The sequence below is a fragment of the Octodon degus genome, unplaced genomic scaffold, assembly GCF_000260255.1.
Source record: "Octodon degus isolate 3935 unplaced genomic scaffold, OctDeg1.0 scaffold00128, whole genome shotgun sequence".
NCBI lineage: Eukaryota > Metazoa > Chordata > Mammalia > Rodentia > Octodontidae > Octodon > Octodon degus.
Window position 1 is genome coordinate 6411551 of NW_004524704.1, and position 10013 is coordinate 6421563.

Sequence of the window (10013 nt, forward strand, 5' to 3'; positions counted from 1 at the left end):
GGATGTGAAGGACAGCACTCCTGACAGCTGTGCTTCTGCATGCTTTCGACATGTTTTTCTGTTTGCTTCTCTATTTGTAAATGTATGCAAATGGCTATTATTCACTCAAATGAAAGTAACAATAATACTGTTATAAATTCCTTGTTGGATTCCTTCTTGCTTGGAAATTTAGATTATAAGTGATCAACTTAGATTGTATCTCGATTTGCACAAGGTTGGCACCTATTTCAAACTTAATCATTTCAACCATTCAGTGGTGAGTCTTGTATGTGTTTTTCCTGAGGCACTGGTTGACTGAAAAAACCTCACATTTATTTTCAAGCTTTCACCCATAATTCTTGCTTCAGCACTTGAGTTCTGAGTGCAACTGCGAGAAATCAACAACCTCGGTGGTGTGGATGAGCATCTACCACTGCACTCACCGGTGAAGGAAGTTTTAAATGACGCAAGAACAGAATCCAGGCACAGTGAAAATCCTGCAATAGCCGAACGCCTCGTGCACTCTTATTTAGTGACACATGTAGCTATATATTTCCCTAATGAATACTCAGTCACCCCAATAGCTGTGTTTGGGCCACAGCAGGACCGTCATTGAACACCAAAAATGTAAGTTGCTAATTAGGAGCTTTCATCTAAAAACAATAAAAAGCGGAGAACTGAAAAGGGCAGGCTGACCTTTTCCTTTTGTTTTTCTGCTTCTCTGCCTCTGGGAGAAAGACTACACTTTGAACAGTACTATCCTGCCCCTTCGGAAAAAATAAAGCAGCAAGTATTGAAGGTACACTAGGAAGTGAGGAAAACAAAGGAAATGAACATTACAGTCCAGTCCGGAGCAAAAGATGATGACTCACTTATATGCTCAAGTCAAACACACACACACACACACACACACACACACAGATGCACACACGGACACACTCACACAAACACACACACATACACACAGAGACACACACATACACACATACACACAGACATACACAAACACACACAGACACACACATACACACAGACACACACACACATACACACATAGACATACACAGACACACACAAACACAGACACATACACATATACACAGACACACACATAGACACACAGACACACTCACAAACACACATACACATACACAGAGACACACACATACACAGACACATACAGACACAGTCACACATACAGACACACATGCACACACACATACACACAGACACACTCAAACAGACACAGACACAGACACACACACATAGACACACAGAGACACACTCAAACACACACATACACACAGACACACTCACACAAACATATACACACAGACACAAACACACACATAGACACACAGACACACAGACACACACAGACACACACACATAGACACACAGGCACACACACACATAGCCACACACACAGACACACTCACTCACACACACACACACACACACACACACACACACACGGACACTCATATACATGCGCTATTTTCCTAAAATGGGATTTATATTATTTTGAAAAACCTTCCTTAAGACGGACTTATTTTTGACTATCTTTCCACTTAAGTCTCGCACTGCATAATTTTTATTTCTTTGTTTCAGAACTGGGGATTGAGTTTGGGACCTCGTGCGTGTCAGGTAGGTGCTTACACCGCTGGGCTGTATCCCTGGCCCCTACTGCATGATTTTTATCATAAACAACTAGTTCACATTTATTTCATATTAATTCCTTTCAAAGTCTGTTTCTGTCTCTCTTCCAAGAGAAAAAACTTTGATAACTGTTCTCGTAGCTATATATCTGTGCCCATTTTTCAGTACTTTCTCAGAAGAAACTCCTTGAAAATATTTTTATTAAAGCCAATGATTTTTTTTTTTTTTAAAGAGCCTCACTCTGTAGTTCAGGTTAGCACTGAATTCACTGTGTTACCCCAGCTGGCCTAGAACTCACAGCAGTCTCTTGCCTCAGACTCCTAGGTCTGGGATTATAGGCATGTGCTACCACCTTGGGAAGAGGATAGTATAGTTTTAAAGAATTTTGACAAATGTATACACCTTCCTTCACAATTGGGATAACATTATCTACTTTTACATTGAGAACCATAATTAGACTGCAGAACTGTGAACATTATTTAAATCCTTCTCAACATGATAAACTTAAAAATACTATCTTATCTTAAGATACATGTCCTTGATTGCAAGAGAGGAACCTATTGAAATAACATCTGGTGGTGGTTACTTATAATTCTTCTGAGAAGCAGAACAGAGCAGAGAAGAGCAAAGGTGGAAACAGAAGCCCACAGGAGGCTGACTAGGTTTGGCTCAGGCGGAGAAGCTTTGGCTCCTCCAGATATGCCGACGGGAACAGTGGCTTCCACTTGCCACTGGACAGGAAAATGACAAGAAAATCTGTTCCCCACTTTCCCCTCTCATCTTACTAACTCAGAGAGGGAAGCAAAGCTTCAGGCATGTTCACAGAGTGTCAGGTGTGTAGGAATCTTAGGAAAACTAGACTGATGGTAACTTGATTGCTGGTTTCCCCTTTACTTGCCAGAGGTATGCGGCAACAAGGATATGAGAAAACACTGCCCATCTCAACACATCCCATGCTCCAGCGGGTCAATGAGTCTCCAAAGGACCTGGTTGCAAAGCAGCCCCAGGGGAAGGACCTGGGATATGCATTTCTGGTATTCTACCATGTGAAGCCAATGGCACTGGTGTGGGGAGTGAGGGAGGGGGAAAATCTGTTTCAACATCTTGATTTTATAGTGAAGTTACTTGGGACTCTTGACATATGAGGGCTCATCACTGCAAGGCTCACAGGCTACCTGGCCACAGAAATCTCTTCTCTCGGCCAGACATAGTAGCTCAAGTCTGTAATCCCAGCACTCATGAGACTGAAGCAGGAGGATCATTGAGTGTTTGAGACCATCCTGGGCTACAAAGTGAGTTTAAGGCCAGCCTGAACTGCATAATGAGACCCTGTCTCAAAAAAAAAAATTAATCTTTCTCTGTCTCTCTGTCTCTCTCTCTCTGTGTCTCTGTCTCTGTCTCTCTCTCCCCCTCCCCGCCACCCCCTACTTTCTCTCCTCTATGGGATGATGGATGAAATGTGATACCTTGAATTTGAATTTACCATAACAGTACAAATTGAAGTAGGAGAAATCTCCCGGAATTTAAAAGAGGGAACTAAAAATTAAAGTGTATGTATATGAACTATCATGGAACACATTAAGAGCTGCTGATCCAATTTTCCAAGTGAATTCTAAAAAGGAAAAGCAACTCACTTAAAATCATATTTTTGTAAACTTAATGTGAGCTTGCCCTGTTATTTAACAGAGCCTGAAGGCAATTTTACCAAATAACAATAAAATAACATCTCTGTGGCAGATTGTAAAACTTACCATAATGCTACTGTGAAGATAACTGGGGGAAATGGAAGGAAGGGAGTGCTGATCATGCATGACAAGCTTGAGAAGCTTGTTAGACTGAAAAGTGGAGATTTCAAGGGCTAAGTGGTGACTTTTGAGTTTAAGGACAAGGTCTGACCCAGAGGTACTGATGGCGAGGCATCCATGCGACATTGGAGTGAAAGCCAGAGCGTGGATGAGGTCACCAGAATGTAACCCAGAACAAAACAACAGTGAAAAGCAAAGGTCCATGGATTGGCTCTGGGGAACTCCCAAGTGAAGAGACTGACTGACTGTATGAGGACAAAGAAAAAAAATAAGACCAAGCCTAAGTGTCCTATTATAAGGAAACAAAAGTCTCAGAAGGCCCTGTCCTGGAAACCACTGGGACGGGAGAGATATGGGCTCAAGTGCTGGTGGGATGGATGTGGTAGAAGTTTCCTTATGATTACTTCTAAATAAGAAAATATAAAATGACTTTTCTTTTTATTTTGTAATAAAACCCACCAGCACCAGCATCCTGAGCTAATATATTCAGCAATATCATGTCTCTTCACATAAAGACAGCATTTTCCAAGAATCTTGCCCAAAATCATGTCCAAATTTTCCATTTCAGTAATACAAATAAGTTTATCCTAGTAGTTGCTTTATATAGGGCTTTAAAAAGTATTTTAAGGAAATTATTAGTAGAATCGATTCCTAGAGATGACAAAATCGATGCCCTCCGGATCTGACCAGAACACAATCTACAATTTCAAGTTTAAGCCCAATTCTTGACAGCATCAATGTTACCAGCATTAATTTGTGGGCCTTTCTGCTAACTTTGAGACCTTCACAATCATCATTAAACCTGTAGGGATACTGACTAATGACTGGTGACTTTGCTGACAGGCCGAGTGACAGTCCCTACTTGCTTCCAAAATGTATGGATAACTCTGATAACTCTGTCTTAAAATCCTGCCAGTAGCTTTTGAAGACACAGCCTCACTGAGGTGGAAGTTGGAAACAGATGTTTCCAATAAAAAAAGTAAACTATTTCTGGAAGGCAATTAGGGTAGAATCAGTGAACTCTGAGGGCAGCTTTTGCCTCTTCACTAGACCCGAGCATGGCACAGTAGCATAAGTGGAAAAATCTGTGTCCCTTCTTTCTTTCCTTCCACTGTGGTGACACTAAACAGTTTAGCTTCTTCCTGTGGGACCAGGAAGATCTGCTGAGATTGTGCACAACATTTTGGAAAGATGGATTTCTGAAGATATAGTATCTAGATTAGATCTGTTGTGAATGACATTGGATAGATCTGAGGTGAGGCTCAGAGGTACTCTAGATGCTTAGAAAGCACGAGAAAAATCCCCAGTTTCCTCGGCTGACCACAGTCTTAGAAGGCTAGGGCAATTCCATTGCAGGACCTGGCCTTCGTTAAAGAGCAGCTTTTGTGTATGTGCGTGGCTGGCTGTCACTGGCAAGTTTTCACGGGTCTGGGTTATTTAAAAGGACAGCTTTAATACTTAGAATATCTGTGGGTGTTTTTAAGTAAATAATTTATGGCCTCAAATCTTGTACATTCACTTTCCAAAGAAGTAATGCAATATGGATGAGGCCCAAGTTCTGCCTCAATGCATAAACCATGCTCCATCTCCTTACAGAATGGGCTTCTCTGTGTGGAGTCTTTTTGGCAATCTCTGTAGTTTTAAGCTTTCAAGGTCCAGGCATTGCACAAGGTGAATAAGGTGTCCATCAGGTTCAATTTTGTTAGCAGCATCTTTATGCAAAGGTTGTTTGCTTCTCTTCTTTCATTAGGTTACGCCTGAACTGAGATTGTGGCTTGAGATCATCGGTTAACCTGCTAATTTAAAATTCTGGAGTAACAAAAAGGGAAACGTTCTTACTTTAATTTCTTTGGAGGAAAAAAATTAAGGCTATGACAAATTCCATACTTTAATCTCGATTGGACAGCAGATTGCTGAGGCAGTTCATGTAATACAAACTTGACCAGCACTTCCTTGTTCCATCAGCCCAGAGGTTCTGCAGTTGGCAACCACCAGAATTTTTCAGAGCCATTTGGAAAAAAGAAGATCTCTGGATGCCTTTAGCAAAGTGTATGATTCAGTGCAGGCCACAGATTAGCTTTTCTGACAGTTTCCCAGATGCTGCTGACTAGAGTAGGCTGACTTTGGACTACCTCCATTTGTCTCTAAAATCCTAATGCGTAATGTGATCATTTTTAGAAGACGAGTGGATAACGGGGTAGTGCACTCATGAGTGGGATTAGTGCTTTTACAGAGAGGCCTCAAGGAGCTCCTCTCCCCTTTCCACTGTAGTGAGAAACTGCTGCTGAATCAGAAGCCAGGTCTTCACCAGGCACCCAACTTGCCAACATCTTGGTCTCAGATTTCCCAGCCTCCAGAACTATGAGACGTTAGTTCATACTATTAATAAGCCCCTCAATTTGTGGTATTTTGGCTTAGGAGCCTGAATATACCATGGCACTGATGTTTTTGGTCCAGGGCCCTTGTCTGGGGACCCGTTCACCTACACTACACTTGAGTGTTGGAATTGTGCCTTCATTACAGTCATGCTGTAAAGGTCTATACTACTCCTTAGGAGAGTACTATTTTGAAGGGAATCTTGATTATAAACTCAGTGAAAGATGTCCAGGAGATGAGAAATGCACACTTCTATGTGTTTCTGGGATGGTCATAGAGGCCTCACCTTGGGGCTGATGCCTGATCCCCAACCCCTTCCTCTCTGCTTCTTTTTCTTTCTATCCATCACAAGGAGAGCTGCTATCTCCTGCCATCTCCCTCCACCATGAGATTTCTGCTCTACACTTTGACATGTATGGACAAAAACCTCTGAAACATGAGCCAAAGTGATTTCTTCCTTGTAAATTGTAGGTGTCAGGTATTTTGTCCCAGTGGCAGAAAGCTGACTGATATAGCTATCAACATCCTTTATATGGTCATACACAGCAAATGCTAGTCATTTAGGGGTAGTTGTAGGTCACACAAGATCAGAGTTCTCACTCTGTAGAATTTCTCCTTTGGAAGAAAGAGCCCAGGTCCTTAGGGAGGTATATGACTGAATAATTTGGTTGCATTTCCTTAAAAATATAGGACACTATTTTCTTGGGTTTGGCTGAAATAATCTATCCTCGGACATCTCTGGAACATATCTTTAGCAAAACAATATTTTTAAACTCCAAGTGTGTCCTTTCTGTTTGGTTATACTGATTATCCTACTTCTGAGGATTCTGACTGCTCAGACCTGACTCCCTGTGCATCATCTATGCGATGTCTTGCCATGCCTGAGGCCCTGGGCCATAAGCGTATATTTTTGTTTTTCACTGATCAACGCAGTGTGATGCTTCTGTTTGAAGGAATCATTGTAGATAACTGATATGAAGAGGATGCAATTTTTTAAAAAAATCTGAATTTTTATTACTTTATTTAAATGATTGGAATGAGTAGGGAGAGACTTATGCTAGAATAGTCTGCCTCTAGATATGTCAATATGATGAACTAATAGATCTGCCTGACTGTTGCTAGATAAATTAAAAAGCTTAGCTTTAAGTCTCTACATACCCTCTAATTTCAGAGATCTTGTTAGCCTTGTGCTTGCTAGCAGCTCTCAGTGGAGTTCCAAGAGGAATGCTTAGAACAATTCTATAGTGGCCCATTTACTGATAGCATGTTTGTTATAGCCTCTTGCATGTTGGGTAAACATTAGTGGGCCGGGTGAGGTAGCTCAGCGGCCTAAAATGCCTGCTTAGGCAAGCTTAGGCAGGTTCAGGGGACTGTGGTTTGATCCCCAGCACCACATGCCGTGCCAGCCCTGCCCTCAGGGTGAGCTGAGCCAGGCAAAAATGAAACTAAAAATAATAAAAAAACATATTAGTGGTTCTTATATTAAATCTCTTGATTTCCTTTATTCTAAAAGAAATTTAAGCATCATACAATTTTCTTTAGCTAAAATATATGACGTTTCGAATAATATTACCTTTATTCCCTAGAGAACAGCAAAATAACTTCCACTTTAAAATCTGAGTTTTTATTTAATTCTTCAAAAAGTGAGAGTGTAACTAAAGGGACTAAATTTCTGAGGTGTACTTTTGAGAGGAAGCAGAAATTGGTTGCTAATGGAGAAAACCTCTGAACTCCAAAACTTATTGTGCATTCTGTATGTTTTGCAGAAAATACCTAAATTATCCATAAAGCTTTTATAAACAAGGCAATTTTGAAGCTAAAAGCATGAAATAAATGTTGCATCTCTCAAAGTGAGGAAGATAAAATTGTTCTTCACGTCCTTCTGCCCCACCTGTTCTGGCCTAGCTTTTAGTGGAGTTCTCTTTTATAAAATTGCTCTCCTTCTGCTGCTTCTTTTATGAGTACTTGATGTCTAGGGAATTTTATTTTGCCTTGGGTAACTTCAGGGAGTACACCTTGGCCTCACTGAATTTATCACATATCTGGGTCTATGCCATGTTCTGGCTTGAAAGGGCAGGGCACTGTCACATGCTTTCTCTGAATCTTTGTCACACTGGATTTTATGGTCCTTAGAGAAGACACTAAAGGTTACACAGACTCACTTTCACTGGGAGGATTTTTTTTTGTTTGTTTTTACTGTTTTAGTCAGAATCCTAATGGGGAAATAGGGACTATATTAGTTATTCAAAATAGAATGGACAGAGAGGAAAGTAGTCGATGATGTAGAGTGTGCCTAAGGAGAGTCACCTAGAGAGAAAACATTCTTGGTTTTTTTTCCGTAATTTTATTGAGAAACAAATAGCAATGAGACAGTTTCCAACCAAATTGGTAGGACAGTTTCAATAATTAACATATTGAATACATTTTTCCTAGTGGTTAATTGCTGTACAAGATAAAGACTTGATATCCTATTTACAAACACCATTAGAACAAATCCCTCTATTAATTAAGAGAATGTAATTATATATCTATCCTAACCACTTTGAATACACAGATATAAAATGGACATTCATCTGTATCCTTTTTTTTGTTAAGTTCCGTTATTTGAATATTATAGGTGTATAAACTCAGCAAAATATTCTAAAAGAGTTCAGTAGTCCATAATAGTATTGGGTCTTCTGCTTCACTGGCAGTGTCAGAAATTGTTGACCTGAGTCCCCTACAGCTCAACATAACACCATGGCTTTACTTCTTATACTTTGTTTTTATACTTTTCTTCTGGATGGTTAAGACCAAGGTAAAGGAGAACCTATGTTGTAGCTTTTGGGTCTCATAAGGGAAAACATTGTTTTAGGCTTTCATAGAAAGCAAATTGGTCAAGCAATGACCATGATTCATCCAGATGGCTCACACTGACAAAAGATCTGCAAACTGTGGTACATGGTTTCAGGGTAAATCTTGAGGGGATTTTTTTTTTTTTTTTTTTTTTTTTTTTTTGGTGGTACCTGGGATCAAATTCAGGACCCTGTGCCTGCCAGGCAAGTACTTATTCTACTGAGCTATCTCCCTGGATCCCTGAGGGGATTTGACTGACCTAGTCAGAAACAAAAGTTACATTTTTTTGTTATATAGGTCTTGTTTTATCTTGGTCTTAACCATCCAGCAGAAAAATATAAACACAAGATATAAAAAGTAAAGTCATCTTAATATGCTGATCTGTAAAAGGCTCATGTCAACAACTTCTGACATTGCCCATCCTATGGATAACCCATGACTATTATGGTCTACTAGACTATATTGGATTATTTTTCTGAATTCACTCACCTACAATATTTGAACAGCAATGGAAAGACCCATCTTTGATAAAACTAAACAAAAAATGTGGATATAAATGAAGGACCATTTTTAATGAAAAAAAAGTATATATCTATATGTACAAATTAGGTTAGATATACAGCTACTTTCTCTTAGTTCATTGAGAAGAAAGATTTATACTAATAGTGTTTAGACAAGATATCATGTCTGCATCTTGTACTATGATTATTACAAAGACAACAATAGGCAATGTATTAATTATTGTAACTGTCCTACTGACCTATTTTTTATGTTTTTCAATAATTTTATTGAGAAACAAATAGCAATGAGACAGCTTCAAATTCAATTAGTAGGACAGTTTCAATAATTAATACATTGTATATTGTTGTCTTAGTGGTTATTCATTGCACAAGATGCAGACATGATATTCTTTCTACAAACACTATTAGTACAAATCTTTCTATTCATTGAATTAAGAGAATGTAGCTGTATATCTATCCTAACTATTTTGAATATTCAGATACAAAATGTCGTTCATTTGTATCCTTTTTTTGTTTAGTTTTGTCAGAGAAGTTATTCCATTGTCATTTAAATATTATATTAAATATTATACCTTGTTTTTATACTTTTCTGTTAGATGGTTAAGACCAAGATAAAGCAAGACCTATATAACTAGAAATATAGATTTTGTATCTGATAATGTCAGTCAAATCCCCTCAGAATTTATTCTGAAACCCTGTACTGCAGTTTGTAGATCCTTTGTCAGTGTTAGCCATGTGGATGAGTCATGGCCATTGCTTGACCAATTTGCTCTCTGTGAAAGCCTGTGAGAATGTTTTCTTTCCATGTGACTCTCCTCAGGCACACTCTACATCATTG